This window comes from Cyanistes caeruleus, chromosome 6 (genome assembly GCF_971803275.1).
Source record: "Cyanistes caeruleus chromosome 6, bCyaCae1.hap1.1, whole genome shotgun sequence".
In the NCBI taxonomy this organism is placed as follows: domain Eukaryota; kingdom Metazoa; phylum Chordata; class Aves; order Passeriformes; family Paridae; genus Cyanistes; species Cyanistes caeruleus.
The window spans coordinates 57,631,513-57,647,813 of record NC_141706.1 but is presented as its reverse complement, the minus strand read 5'-3'; the positions used below and the strand labels follow the sequence as shown (position 1 = coordinate 57,647,813).

General features: G+C 37.5%; 1 long non-coding RNA gene across 1 annotated transcript in view; it reads left to right on the top strand.

Annotated features, from left to right (window-relative positions):
• The window catches only part of LOC111929812 (uncharacterized), a 173,179-nt gene that overhangs the window by 140,760 nt on the left and 16,118 nt on the right, over positions 1-16,301 (top strand). Inside the window, exons 11-13 of the long non-coding RNA XR_015287742.1 lie at positions 2,342-6,399; positions 6,817-6,975; positions 12,443-12,549. This is a non-coding gene — a long non-coding RNA (uncharacterized LOC111929812). The remainder of the gene's footprint in view (positions 1-2,341; positions 6,400-6,816; positions 6,976-12,442; positions 12,550-16,301) is intronic.

Below are 16,301 nucleotides of genomic sequence, written 5' to 3'. Positions count from 1 at the left end.
CTCTTTCATAGGCAGTTTTGTTATTTCTAATAATGATACTGTGCATCCAAGATTAGAAAATAATACAAGTATGGGATGTTTTCAGTGAGGCATGTGTTAAAAATCCCTAAACCTGATCTGAGAAAGTCTCAGTGGATTTAGAAACACTGAAAAAGCCAGACCTACCTCCCAGGCAGCATGGCCACATAGCTGGGGAATCCAGGAAGAGACCACCTTGCTACTTAGCAAGGCAGGTGGGGCAGGGTAATGGTGGACCTGCCACCAACCATCCCTGACATCAGGGATTTTCAATTTGAAACAAATTTGAAACAAATTTACTCTCTGGAACAAGAGGTTAGCCCATTGTGAACTGCAGTGGGAGAGGATGTGCCAATGAGCACAAATCCCTTTTCTTCAGCACAGGAACTGATGTCAGAAAAACAAGGAGATTTTCTGGCAAATTACTTGAAGAAAATGGAGGAGAAATGTTCTTCTCTGGCTTCTCATGATGGGCAAGCAAAATCTGAGTGTGCACTTTATTTGACCGACAAACTGCATGTGGAATGTGTATTTTTTTGTGCAAGGGTGGAAGGCAATTTAATGTTATGCCCTTTACCAAGAGACAGTTCATCTGGGTTGAAAGTGGAGAGTTTCTTCATGTAATACAACAGCTGAAGTGAGTGAATATTATGTGGGTTGTGCTGGTACACAGTAGTACACCAGATGTTACTCACATAGCTTTAGAGGTGTTCAGTCTAATTCAGTGGCTGCCCAACAGGTTTAGTGCCAGAGACCTATATAAGAATATCCTGCTCTTGGACACATAGTTCCTGAAAACATAAATCCCTGTGTGTGGTTACTGCACAACCAGCATCTGACTCACTGCTTCGCAAAGCACTTTTAGTTGCTTGGGAAACATGGGGATATGCACTACACAAACCCAGTAACTGTGGCACTCCTGTAGCAGTCTACGATTTTGGAGCTGTCAAGAAAACTTTGTTCTCTGTTACCCACACCACAGCCATAGGAACTTCATGTGACCAGCCAAACAGAACCCTGTATCTCCAGCCACTCTGTATCCATCCCCTTGGTGCTCCAGCTGATGGGGAGCTCTCAAGAGGTGTTAGTAGCACGGTCCACATCTATCTCACAGTTTTCTCTCCATACAGCAGGGGGTAGTAAAATACTCAGAGACTACATGTGCAAGAAAAGAGCATCAAATAGTAGAGCAACTGAATGGAAAACAAACAAAATGTCTATTTTTAAACTGAGCTAAATCCATATAATTTTCAATAGGGAACCTTTTGAGTTCTTGTAAAACAAGTTCCTTAAGGGTTTGAATGATGCTATTTAAATGTGTAATGACTTGGCCTGTTAAAAACCCAACATATTGATTGCTGCACTTTGAGGATGAAAGTATTAAACATTTTAATCGTGCTGAGCATGTTTAGGATGCAAACAAAAGTCCTCATTGTGAACCTGCCAATTAAAGTAGCTGCCAATAGGGAAAGGAGACATGCCTGTGGCTTTCTTTGGGTTAGCTGAGGTCATGGCTACAACTAATGCAAAGGTTCTTAAAGAAGTTTGGCATCTGAATGCATGAAAATCCCAAGTAATACTCCACTCTTTCTATTAAAAATTTTGGAGCTGTTTTGGACTGCCAACAATGTTTACGGAACAAGATCAAGGCTTTTTTAAATTTTGTTTTTATTTTTCCCCTTATATTATTAAGAAATAAATAACACTTAAGAATACAAAGGACAGTCTGAGATGTTGGTGCTAGAAACCCAGCTACAGGACTGCTCTTGAGATTCAGAGTATGTACATGATCATCATACAGTCCAACAGGGAGCTCATAAACCATCGAGGAAGTCCAGGGGGAGCTGGTGGGAAGAGTTATGTGTTTCTAGTCAATGGTTTAGAACTTCACTGTTCCTCTGCTTAGAGTTTTGAAGTAATAATTTAATTTCTATTAAGTTATTGCCTCCATATTTCTATAGTATCATTTAGCAGTACACAGAGTAACATCACAAATCTTTTCCAAAGAGTGCAGAAAAAAAATCAAACTTCTCATTTCCTTAAGGATTTCATTGAAATGCATAACCTGTGAAGTTGGTTCCTAGTCACATTCTTACACCAACTTAGCACACTTATTCCAGTGTATGTTAAGAGCAATCTGAATGACTAACACCCAAGGTAAACTAGTGTAGACAGCTATGAAGAACTGAGTCTGGCTCAGTGTTCCCTGTTGCAAGAGGAAAGATGTTCTTAAATCCATGTACGACATGGGACAAGTTTATTTTACATCTCCACAAAGGTTTTAAAATTTATGTCTAAATTTTTTTCTGTATTTTTGTCTCAGCTGGTGTGGCTTCGTAGGAAGATTCTGAGGAAGACATAGAAGTCCTTTGGTGAATGTATACTGAATTTGTGTTATATAATGATTTGAATTTTATTGGTAACTATTACTAAAGATTCTGAAGTAAGTTAAAAAAACAACCTGTAAGCCAAATCTACTTTATTTTCAAGAATCTCCAGCTATCACTCACATATCCTTGCCAAATGTGTCATTTCTCTTAGCAACAGTTTAGACGACTTTAACAAGTATTTTTAACCTGTAAAAGAAAGTCATGGAGCCCACTTCTGAAATCTGAAGTTCTGTGCAGATACCTAAAGGCTGGATTCAGTGATAAATTGCTTCCCCTCCTGACAAGACCATGGAAGCTTTTCTTGCAGGGAATGCTTCGTAATTCAGTGAAAGCGGTTTGGATGGATTTTTGTCTTTCCAGTTGAATCTGGCTTTACTTTCTTTCTAGTATTATAAATTATTTTATGTGTAATAAAACATGAGCACCTCCTGAGAAAAATGTTAATTCTACAGAGAAAGAGGGTGAGTCAAAGATAATAGTTGTAGATGGATTTATCTGTAATTTATCCGCACTTTAAATTATCACCTAGGTTATCTTGGAGCAATGGCATCTTGGTAGTCATAGCTTTTACATAAAATGTCCAAAATTTCACTTGCAGTTTTGCCTGCAGACAATTTGTAGTGCAGTCTTTAATGCTCTTTTAGATCCCTTTAAAAACAGATATTTCTGGAATGACAGATGCTAGCACTGGAGATAGTTAGCTGGCATTAACCCGTCAAAGTAAAAAACTGTCCAGTCTTTTGCAGCCACCTTGTCAGTGGTTTCTGTCATCCCTGTGGGTTGTATAATGCAGAGTGATGTGGCAACAGCTGAATCTGGTTGAATGTGTGCCAGAACCACAAATATGTTGCTGAATATAATGTACCTTTTTTCCATCTAATGAGCAAAAGCACAGATGATACACAGGGGTTCTCACATCCCACTCTATCTCTCATTCCCATCTTTGGATTGCCTACCAAGTGCTCCAAGTGCAAACTAACCTCTGAATTTGATATACCAGATGCTGCTATTGCATTTAAACTGTAACTTTTAAAGACATATTAATACTTAGCAATGTAAGTTAAATAATCTCTTTACTCTTAACATTTATTTAATCAGGTGGGTCAGACATATCTGCAATGAAATAACATTCTTACTGTCCCCTTCTAAACCTTCTACAGCATCCTATCCTCTTCAAGGCTCTCTTTTAGATGCTGAGTTTCATGGGGTAAGCATTATCTTTATTTGTTGCTTTTTCAGTGCTAAGCACTCACTGTTTTAAGGTTAGTTATAAACTTCCAACAATGTACATATAATAAGAATTTTACCTGACCCAGTGCCTTATTATTGTTGTGTAACTGTTTTTTTTTTTATTTCTTAAAGGATTCCTTTTAATACCAGTGTGGTTTAATTCACCAATTCTTGAATTTTATTCTGGCTTAATAATTTTCTAACAGTGGTATGGATTAAAATTTAAGACAAGTTTTCAAAACGTCATCTTATAATGTGATACTTGTGTGGCCATCAAGAATGCAAAAGGGAATGTATATGTTCATTAGTTCCAGAAGGCTCCTGTGTATAGGTAGCCTATAGGTTAAACTTGGAAAAAAAAGAAAAAAAGGGAAAACACTTGAAGACCTGTTTTTGTATCAGATCCACATGACTGGCAGGAATAAGACTGCTGATATCTCTGGGGGTGAATATCTTCAAATTTTTGGTAGAAACTGGGGAAAGATAAGGTATCAGAAAGGAAGGCTGTAACAAGTCTGATTTTTTCTGAATTTATAAGAGTTCAGAAGGAAGCTAGTGTAGTCATAAGCAAATATTTTATTTTCAGTATTCCTGGACACATCTTCCATTTAAGGAAGGCTTGGGATAAGGCTGGGGAACTGGAAAAAAACATGTCAGAGAGAGTACTATGGCGTAGGCAGGAGCATATGCTTCATATTAGGTATTCCAGTACAGATTCTTCTTCTCTCTACAGTACATGATAATTTTAGGGCTAGGACTGGAATCAGGTTTTCAGAAAAAAAGGTAGAAAGCCTTTTTATTCTTGTATTCTGCAAGACTGGCAGAGATAGGATGAAAGTTTGCATGATTGGGAACAAATGCCTTATAAATGGATTTACTATACAGAGTGATCCCTTTAAATAAAACAAAAAATAAAAAATTAGGCTTATGTTTAGGGTGGCATTATGACCTAAAAGAGGGAATCATCTTCCACCAAACTCACTGTTGGATTGTTTAGGATCAACAAAAGTTAAAAAGAATGTTGTTTTCTAATGAATCTCAATTTTTCTTAATGAAATGCTCACTCAGTTTATTTATTTATTTTTTTTTGCTTAAAAGTAGGATTTAAGAAGAACTTGGCCATTGAGCCCAGCTTGTGACTGGGTCTGGAATGTTCTAATTGTTCTAATCCATATCTCACAGCAAGAAATAAGTAATTTTTTAGTTACTGCTTTAAAACCACGACAGCAGGTTAACATCTGGAAGGGCAAATGCCGTTGTCTGATATTGTGTGGAATAACTTGTTCACCTGAGTGGGAAGGGTGGATATTTGGAGAGACTATTGGTGACTATGGAGTTACTCTCCTTAATGCACTTTATCTGCAAGAACTAGTTCCGTGGCTATTTAATAAGTAGGATTAAGGCTGGGGTTTATCTCATATCTGGGAAGTAAAAAAGGTTTGACCTGGAAGTTTAGGATGACAAATTATATCAATAGCTGATATTTCATGTTTAGATATTCCTACAGGGATTAGTTCTACAGTTGCTTTTCAGGATAAGTTAAAATTAATTTTTAATTTAAAATTAAGTTTTGAGTGTAGAAAATAAGTCTTGAAGAAATCAAGGTCCTGTTGGATTCTTTATGTTCACAAGTGGTAAGAATATCCATTTCTTCACGTGCCATTAATTTGTGTTAGGTTTCACTCTAGCTATTGGTTACCTGGCTATAATCATAACCTTGTGATTGTGGGGGGGAGTGGGGAACTCAAACACACACAGTTTCCAAGAAGTTATTAAACTCCATAGTTCTGCAGAAGTGCTTACAGAAGAAATTTTTAATAATGAGCAGCAAGATATATGATGTTAACCCAAGGGTTCTAGAGAAGCTTGGAAGCTGGATTACTGTAAGTAACTGTTTTGAAGAACCAGTGAACAGGAATTAGTATTGTATGTTGGCAGAGAGTCAAAAAGGATTTTTAAGGGTAGGTCATGCTTCACAAATGTAGTAGCATTTTTCAGAGAAATCAATAAGCTTGTGGATAAAGAAATAATGGTTGATTTAACCCATTAGGTTATATTTAAAGAATCTAAGAAGTCAGAGGATAAAAGAAAAAGACAGAATTCAGCAATAAATGGTCAGTTTTCACAGTGAAAGGAGGTTACCACTGAAGTATCCATGGGATTTGTCTTGGGGACTGCAATGTTCCAAATATTAATAAATGGTCTAGAAATGAGAAGGAGAAATTTTTGAGGTATCTTAGTTTGCTGACAATACTAAGTTATTCTGAATAGAATGATAGAATCATAGAAGAGTTTTGATTGAAAGTGACCATTAAAGATCATCCTGTCCAAAGCCCCTGCAATGGCCAGAGGCATCTTCAACTAGATCAGGTTGCTCAGAAACACATCCAACCTGACTTTGAATGTGAAAGTTGTTCCAGAGTTTCACCATCCTTATTGTAAAATATTTCTTCCTTGTAGCTACTGTAAATCTACCCTCTTTAAGATTAAAACCAATACCCTTTGTCCTTATTCAACAAGTCCAACTAAAATGTTTGTCTCCATCTTTCTTATAAATTGTCTTTAAGAACTGAAAGACTGCATTAAGTTTCCCCAGAGACTTCTCTTCTACAGACTGAAAAACTCCATCTTTCAGCCTTTTTTCATAGCAGGGGTGCTCCTTCCCTCTAATCATCTTTGTGACCCTCCTCTGGACTTGCTCCAACAACAGCTCGATGTGCTTCCTGTGCTGAGGACCACACAGCTGGATGCAGTGTTCCAGGTGGGGTCTCACCTGAGCAGAGCAGAGGGGCAGAATCCCTTCCCTCCCTTGCTGCCCACGGTGCTTTGGATGCAGCCCCGCACACGGGTGGTTTCTGGGCAGCCAGTGCACATTGCTGGGTCATGTCCAGCCTCTCACCCAGCAGAACCCCCAAAGCCTTCTCAGCAGGGCTGCTCTCCATCTGTTCATCCTCAGCCTGGATTGATACTGGGATTGTCCTGAGCCTGGTGCAGCACCAGCACGTGGCCTTTTTGAGGTTTGTGCGCTTGTCCAGATCCCTCTGGATGGCATTCCATCCCTCAGGCATGTCAAGTGCACCATAGAGCTAGGTGGCGTCTGCAGATATTTTTAGGGTGAACTCTGTCCCACTGTTTCTGTCTTTGCTGAAGATATTAAACATTACTTTTCCCAGTACAGGCCTCTGAGGGACATCGCTTGTCACTGATCTCCGTTTGGACATGGAACATCTATGATATCATTGAGCTGTCAACCACCACCCTCCAGATGTGACTACCCAACCAATTCCTCATCTGCCAAACAGTTCATCCATCAAATCCATTCCTCTCCAATTCTGAGGTAAGGTGTTTTTGGGGGACCATGTCAAAGGCCTTACAGAAACAGATGGCATCTGTAGCTTTTCCCTTGTCCACTGATGTGGTCATGCCATTGTAGAAGGCCACAGTCACTTGCTCTCCAAGTGCCTTAGCACAGCTCTTAGGAGGATTTGTTCCATGAGCTTTGTAGGCACAGAAGTGAATAGATAACATCATTTTACTGTGAAGAATTATAGAAAGGAGTAGAATATGTAAAGTAAAACCAGGAAGTGTCAATTTCACAATAGGAAAAAGGAGGTACTTTTGCCTCAAATTGCATTTTTAAGCTGTCAAGATTCTTGCAACAAGATGCTGTGGATGGTAAAAAACTCGGATGTGAAAAGTCCAAGAAGAAACCATTGAGGACTATTAAAGATAGAGTTGCTGCATCTGGTTAGTTGCTTCATCAACCACAAATCCCAGGAGGCTGAAAAATATTCTGGGGAATTAGTGCTGTATGTTACACTGTTCTCACACTCTTCCCTGGGATCCATCTTGGACACCGCCAGGGATGGCTGCTGGATAAATTGGAAGCTTGATCTGATAAAATATAATAAGGGAGAGTCTTTATAAATTAATCTTGTAAAAAATAAACCAAATATTCAATGTATCTGATTATGCACGTGTTATTTGCATAATATTTGGAAATCTGAATTTTCCAAATACTGCCATTATCAGTACAAAGCACTTGCTATTCTTGTCATATTTCTATATGTTTAAAAAGACAATACATTTGCTTTAGTAAGATTAATTTGGTACTCTGCACTCTGAGAACCTTTTCATATCAGTTTATTTGGAATCAAATAAATTGTGTATTTTTTTTCCTTTTATGTAACTGTCTTCTTTTCCAAAGTCATAATTGAAAATAGAAAATAAGTTAATTAAAAGCACAATATATGTTACACATCATGAGTTGTCTTGCAACATAAATTGTAAAGTTGCCAATCAAGCAAGCCCACATCTACTAAGCACAGACTACTCAGGTTTAAGGAGCTGCTCTTTCAGTTATCTTTTTCTGCTTTTGCTGTGAATATAGTAAATTTACTACAGTGCCATCCCTCATGCTTTAGAATGGGACCTTCACTGGCTGAAATCAGCAATAGTTCTGTTTAGGCATTTAAAACAGTATCAGATAATCATGAAGGAATATTTTGTCCTTTTAGTTGCATGAAAAACCTAAAAATTTATTGCTCAGAAATAAAACAAATGATTTTGCACAATGTCAGGTGCAGAGAAACTTGTAGAGCTAAGATTCCCTTTGACATATATGCTGTATGCTGGTGGTGATTGGCTTTCATCAGCTTTATTAGCTTCAGCTTCTTAATTTGTACTCCTGCCATCAAGTCCTGTGTCTCCATTCTCTCACAGACACTCTCTATAGTCTGGGTGCTTTGTTGCTGTGTTTTGCAAATGCAGTAGAAAGTGGCAATATTGTTAGATGTGTCCTTGGATGCCCTGTGACTTGCAGCAGCAGCAAGAGTGATGATCTTGTATTTAGTATCAAACAATAGCTCACTATAGAATTTTCTAAACTACAGTTGGCTTTCTCACCATGTCCCAGAACCAACCTGGCATTTCACAATAGAGGAATCAAATGTCTTTTGGCAGCATCTGATGTCATCATTGCTTAGGGCCTGATCTCAGAATTTGGCTGTCATGAGTTACTTCATCTACTCAGTTGTGTAAAACAGAAAAAATGTGGGCATCAGCAGTGCTGTGACCTTTATACACTTTTCAACAGATTTAAAGAAGGCAGAACTATTATTAATTTTAAACCACTAATATATATTGGACTTTTTCAATCCATGAGGCTAATGGAAGTCTATCACCAGAAGTATACACCATATTACTTTAAAGGAAGTCTCATTTAAACCCAAGAAGTTACAAGCAAAATGGCAGTAGAATGTGCTTGGAGAGAAGTGTTGCACCTCATTTTGCACTGTCCTGTCATGGGTGATGTATTTGCTGCCTTGAGGGAAGAACAACTCCTATCTTATTTTTGACATACTAGCTAGAGTTGCACTGAGAAGCAAAAAAAAAGGATCACTTTGGGTGCAAACATCACTTTTGGCATTCAAAGTTACAGTTTATGTCAAGATCTGCTGAAATTCTTCAGAAGAAAATATTCTGTATAATATGCATGTATTACTAATCTGCCAAACCTCTGAGGCTATTGGGGTAAAACTGGGGTTTCTTTCACAGCTTGTGATCTGGCTGATCTGGTCTGTTTGTAATATACAATATTTATCACCTGTGGAGCTTGGCTGGTATCATAAATCAATTGGGTGCTACTTAAGTAATATTTGAGCAGGAGTGAAGCTGTAAGTGAATTGTGGGATGTTTTCATAGGGTGGTCATCAGCCACAGATAGTTATGTGAGGAAAATAGACCAGAGCTTCATATCCTGAGCCTTTCCTATATTCTACCTTTAGTAAAGTTATGTTGCTCCTGCTTCCTTATACAGGTACTGATTGAAAACAAGAATAAAGTGATTGTATAAGAAAGAGGATTTTTGTTTAACATAAACTCTATACTAACAGAGAGTAGGTGGTAAAAGATTAGCAAATTAATCAAGGCAGAACAAGTTTAAGATTTCAGAGGTATCTTCATTGTGAGTTGTGTGATACATGTGGAAGTTTGAAAGTCCATTCTTTTGGGGACATGCTTAACATAAAGGCCTTTCTTTTAATGTTATCTTTCTGACAACAATAAAATCTTAATCTGCATAATAAAATCTTAAAATGCAGTGTTTAAGGACTACAGTAGGAAGAGATTTGATTTACTAGCAGTTTGAGCACAGTCTGCTAGTTGTGCTAAGCTTTCAGTTTCCAAATAAAATGTTTCTCTGTGTCCTTCTGATGGTCTTTCTTCCAGAAATTGGAGTGGTGTAGTTGGACCATGGAGTTTCATCAGTGAAACTGGATAGGTCTGTCCTCATCTGTTCCCAGCTGAAGCTGGGATTTTCAAAATCTGCAGTCTCCTTCTGTTACAAAAATCACAGTAACTTCTGCACACCTCATGCTGCATCGTATACACTCAGAACCAGAATTTATCTCTGGCAAGAGCTGTGCTTCCTGAATTATGTTTGGCATGCCTGTTCTCAGTTGTGAAGTATTTATCCATTTCCTGGTGTCAGCTACTGAATCCAATGGGATTATGGTCCCTTTTAAACAAAATCCAATCTTGTCATCTGCTACTGAATTCAAGAATTATTATCACTTGTTTCATGGGCCTATCAACAGCTTATTTTGGCCTATTGGTCTTGAAACATTTTCATTACACCTCATCAGCACCTGGTTTTACTAATTCATGATGTGGCTGAAGTTGAAGTGAAGGTGGCTGTGCCATCTAGTTTGATTTAGATCTATTGCTGACTTAATAATATGAGCAAAAATGGCAGCTGAGCGTCTGTCTGCCTTTTTCTGTAATAAATGTACATAAAGAATCTCTGCATCTGCTAACTGATGCTGCAGATTGCTTTCCCTTCAGTGGAAGTCTTTCCAAATGGTCTCAGAAGCAGCAAGAATAGATGCTTGTGGTTGTTTTTCCTGGCGTAGCAGTGGTGTATGGAGATGCATCGTTTCTGCTTCCTCTGTTTCTGTCACTGCAGTTTATAGGTTGGCCATTAATTTTTCTGTCAAATTGCAGTCTGCAGCATATGTGTTAGATGGCATCCACAATACATGGCACCTGCATGCCCCATACTGTTTGCTCAGTTCGGTATCAATACATTATCATTATCTTCCTTTCACTGATCACTTCAGTTGCTCTTTAAATGGCACTCTTCAAAGACCAGGTCTATTGGTTTAGAAATGTAGGACTTATTTACTTTCATTCTTTCTGAGATTAATTCTGGATCCTAAGAATGAGAACTCTGCAGTATAAACATTTATTTCCTCAGTATTCAATGCAACTACTTATTCAAGTAAAGGCAAAACACTTTTGTGTCAACTGATACAAAATTCTTTCTACTGGGCTCCTTTGAATAATTTGATGACCTGTTCCAGCATTTGGGGGCATTATTCCAGCAGGATTGTCCTGATCATCTTTCTCCCACAATAGCCCCTCAGGTTTATACCAATGAATCTTTTCTCCCTCTATTATAAATTCTGCAGCGAGACTTAGTTATGGTGTTCAGTTGTACTGCCTGTACAGAGAATTTGTCTGGAAATCTACCATGCCTGGCATCACTCCATGTTGATGATTTCCTTTGTTTCTCACCCTTATTTTGTCTCTTCATAAATAGTGTTTTCTATATTATTGTGGAACTCACAGCATCGACCTCTGCTGTCATCTTCCATATGCCACATGCTGAGTAGTAACATAAGAAAACAACACATTTCTTAAGGCTTTAAATTGAGAGAGCTGTAACAGAACTGAAGCCTTGTGGCAAGCCAGTGTTCCCAGATGGGAAAGACTACATTTAAGGCCTTTGGTGCTATTAATTTTTAAAGGCTGAAAAGAATGAATAAAGTGTGAGTGAGGCCTGATGGCTGACAGGGATGGAGGGGCCTGAGCTAACCGTGCTACACCAGTGCCCCTGACTTCTCCCTGGCTTCATCTTGGAGCAGTCTTGACATGAGGTCAGGGAGGCATTCCCAGTGGGAATAGACTTGCCAAAATATGCCTTTATACTCTGGTGCTGTGCTGGCAGTAATGTGGAGCTCAGCAGGTGAAGGGGAGGGGCTGTTACAAAGATGTTTGCACTGGGAGAAGCAGGATTCAGGTGCAAGGCTGCTGAGCTATTTTGAGGGTTTTCCACTCTTTTTAGCCCATTCTGATTAGCTGATATCTGAGGGCAATATTTTTACAAATTTATGATGAAATGTAATCATTCTTTGTTGCAATTCTGTCTATATTTACAAACTTCCAGTTCCCTGAGTGCCAGAAGTAAACGTGAGAGGCTCATTGCTTTAACAGTCTCCTCAGATATTTGTCTACCCTAAGCCCCTCTTTCTTGCTTCACTTCTTTATCAAAATCATCCTGCACACTCTCTGGCTGTCTCTGGGGCCTTCCCGCTGCCTGCTCTATCTGTGTCTGTATTTTTGCCCTTTCTCATCCTTGGTGAACTCAACTGAGCAACATTCATTGCCCTGAATTTGAACTTAGTCCCTAAAGAAAATTGCAGTGGTTGGTTCTTTTCCTAGGCCTCTGTTTTGGGTGCTGACCTCCAGTGTTTCTTCTCTTCCATGGAAGTGTCATAGCCAGATTTTTACATTTAGCCTACTACGTTATACTCAATAAAATGTGACCCCTAAATTCAACTCTACTATCAGACAGATTAGTTATTCATGTTTATAAATGTCACTGTTTTTCTTTTGTATGCCATCAAACTGCAGTTCTCCTTTCCCCCACATCATGTTTTTCTTGCTTTGCATAGAATCCATATTTCAGAATAGAAAATAATTGACTTTTAGGGTCACTTAGGGAAGATATTTTGTTTTCCCAGGTTTCTGGGTGGGATACTTCAGCCAATCACATTTATTTAAGAAGATCTGTCTCAGACATTTGAACTTGACCCTATTTCCTGCCAACAACACCTGGCAAGAGAGCTAGGTAAGCTAAATTGCAGATATATTAAAGATTTATTTTAGGTAAAGCCTGTGTGTAAGATGTTTGTGTGCCAAGTTATGTCTGTAGTAAACTTTTATAGCAAACACTAAATCAGAGGCAAGCAGTACAGAAAGAATTGTAAAGGGGAGTAAAATAGAAAGGCTGACAGATCTGTAACTATAATAAAAATGGTTGTGGAGAATTCTATGGCATTAACTTAGATAATTGCCAGAGTCGTAAAATCCAGATTTTTCTGTCTTCAAGGCTCCTGGGAGCTGCTGGAGAAGAAGAAAATTAAATGTAATGGTTCATATATAATTCAGAATTTTGTTGCTTTTTATCATTCTCAAAAGAGTAAAAGTGACCTACTTTCTATATGTTGTAGTTTAGTGGGAAATTCCCCTGACTCCCAGTGTTAGCATGCTTGTTCTCCTCTTAAGCAGGTGCTAACTCCCATCTCTGCTTTACTACTGCTGGCATAGTATGTGCTAAATGTGTTGTGACATTTTTTCCTCTCAGTGTACAGTGGAGATGGTTGTGCTCCTTCCCAAATTCCAGTTTTGTTAAGCTTCTGGGATTAATGCAGGATCTAAATTAATTTTCTGTATGTTAGTTGTCAACCACAGTAGAAGTAATTAAATAACAAGCTTTCCTCTAAGATTTGTGTGTTTGGAATCAGTAAGTTGTATGTAATGATGATTTAAAAGAGAAAAAAAAAAAAAGATAAAGCTCAAAGTCATGGATAAAAAGGCACCAATTCTTTATTTGTCACAATATGTATTTGGAATAAAATGTGAAAGAATAATTAGAAATGTTCTTGGAACTCAGAGGAGACTCAGTATTAGCTCCATTGTAAGGATGGATTTGAAACTGGAAATATTTCAGTCCAGAAGGCTTCTTCCACTCCATGTTTACAAAATTCAAGAAGAACAGTGTAAAGAATTTGTGCGAGGAAAACTAGGAAATTGGATTTAAGATTACACATCAAGGCTGTCTCCATTTACTCCAATACTACAGAAATATGCTAGAGAGAGTATGCAACCAATCATTTCTGACCCTGCCCGCCAGGAAGAGCTAGTGTTTAGTTTTATGGGCCTTGGTCTATATGGAGGAAAAGGACAGAAATTTAATGAGTTTATACTTTCCCATCATATTGCTGAATTTATTCAAGATTGAGGAAACTCGTCAAATTTTTCAGTTCTTTTCCTATTTTCTTCATGGATAGAGACAGATAAGGGAACGTGTTAATCTGCTTTTGCTGAAAAAGGAGCTTCATTGACCAATAAAGTCAATTCTGGGTCATAGAATGTACAGAGCTCTAGTTACTTCTCCAAAGAGAACTGGCAACACAGTTTGATTCTCAGGTGTACATATAAGAAGCAAAACAAAATAATGCTTTTTATAAATGAAAAGTATAATTTAGAACTGTTTGTGGGGAAATATTTGAAAAATAATCATGGTTCTCTTTAGCCATGCTCTATTTAGTTATTTATTTGATATAAGCAGTTTCTTCCACCTATGGATATTAGACCAGTTAGCAAGAGGACTTGTTCATATATTTTTGTTTTACTGTTTTGATCCAAGTCTTAGGAGTTGGGAGTTTGGTTCCAAAGGGAGTGAATTTACGTATGCAGGACACGTTGTTCAAGGAGCTAATACTTACAGTAAACAGAGGTTGCTTAACTGTTGAGTAATGCTACAATAGTTATTTCCAATATTTTGCAAGAAACAATGTTCATGCAATGTTTTACCACTAGCAATTTGTTAGTGGTTTTAATTTAATGCCAAAAAAAATCTCTAAGGGCTGTAATTTCAAAAACATGGAGCATCACACATTGGGAACTATACCCTCTTTATACTTTTGTAAGGTGAGACACAGTCTTTTTCTCCCATTAATAGTACTTTAAAATCTAAATAGTGTAAGATCACTGTTGTGACATCATAGATGGTAGATTATATCAACTGAAAGGAGATGTATGTGTGTACAACTTGTTACACGTTAAAAAGAAAGTCTTTAAAAAATGCTCAAAGAAAGTCTTTCTCCAGTGAGTTACTTGAGGAAGGCAGATACAATCTGAAGTGGTCTTATTTTGTCTTCTGCTTTTGGAGCAGTAATGTGTTTACATTATAGTCAGGTCAAACCTAGCAGTACTACAAGTCTATATTGAATTCTTTGTACAGTGTATTACATTCACTGTAATTAATATTTGAATAGAAAAAGTTTTAACGTGACTTAAAATAAATTACCTGTAAAATGTCCCTGGATCTCCCTCACTCCAGGTCCTATAAACATTCAGGAAGCTGCTTCACTTAGCGTATTTTTATGTAAATTAATAGAATCGCTAGAAGTTTTCTTTTCCACTGGAAGTAGGAGGCAATTTCCTAGTGGAGGTCAGCTTTAGCAAACACTCCTATTAGTGTAATTCTCACCAAGTTCTTCCATTTGATATAGGAACAAGTTTTTATTTTAAAGAAGGAGAACTAAAGGATAAGGCAAATGAAATGCCTTTGAAATTGGCACTTAAGTGGCAGAGAGGAGCAAAAATTATTATCGCCAATGCTTTTGCTTTCTCTACTGCTGTGGCATTTATGTAGGTATACATATCTATATAGATACACACATATTTACATATCTATATTGAACAGAGACATAGTTCTGAGCTAGATATGATTAAAACCTACTTTTCTCTAATTAGAAATTTGAGTCTGAAATACTGGAGACTAAGCAAATATTCTGAATGGAAACTAGGGGTTTCCCAACATTTCTTCCACCAACAGTTTAACAACTGTTTCTTTGCTGGTGCAATCCTATTATCACCTTTAAATATAGCAACATAAGAGCCTCTTGGCCTGAAGTTAGTAAATTCATGTATTTACTAACATATAATTCATATTATAATTCATATAATACATCATGTATTTTTTTTATGTGTTATAATATTGGGCATACCTACATACACACAGGTTTGTTTTTTTCCACAAACATATCTACATTGCATTAGTTGGCATGGGTTGTCATTCAGTTCCAAACTGATTGGTCTTTGGCAGCTTCATTTTTTTAAAATCTGAATAAAACTTCAGGTGGCTCTTTGAAAGGCTTGCCTTCAATGAGGACCTAGAATTTAATATATGACACATATTAACTGATTATTTTTTCCATCAAAATCACTCCCAATTAGCAACCACTTGTGAAAGTAACTATAAAAGTAGTTTTTTTCATAATTTCTTTTCTCTTTTATCTAATCATTAATTTTTTTAATAATTAGGAGCAGAACCTGCAGAGTCAGTGTGGGTACACATGTACCTCTTAATATAGAAAACCCAGGAAATATTTAGGTATTCAGGCTGAGGTCACCCTCTAGGTCTGGCTTTGCAGATAATATGTTCCTTTAAAGTACTCCATGTCCATATTCCTTGGTGAAGCAAATGAATGCTTATTTCACAGCAAAAAAAAATTATGAATATTATGATACTGTAGATACTGATTTTTTAAAAAATATGTATATTAACAACTAAAAGCTTCTATTGGGGATAGGCAACCAATATAATGTCATGAAAAGTCACTTGTGATGGGAAAAAGAAGCACCTGCAGGAGAAGACTGGCTTTCCATACACATGGTGGTACATGGAAAAATATCTGTAATAGTTTGTCAGACTGCTCATGAACTTTCTGATGGGATGCTAGCTCGCTAGCTTAAATGCAAAGTATGAAGCCATGTCTTGTAACATGGAGGAAGAGCACAGTACTAATACAA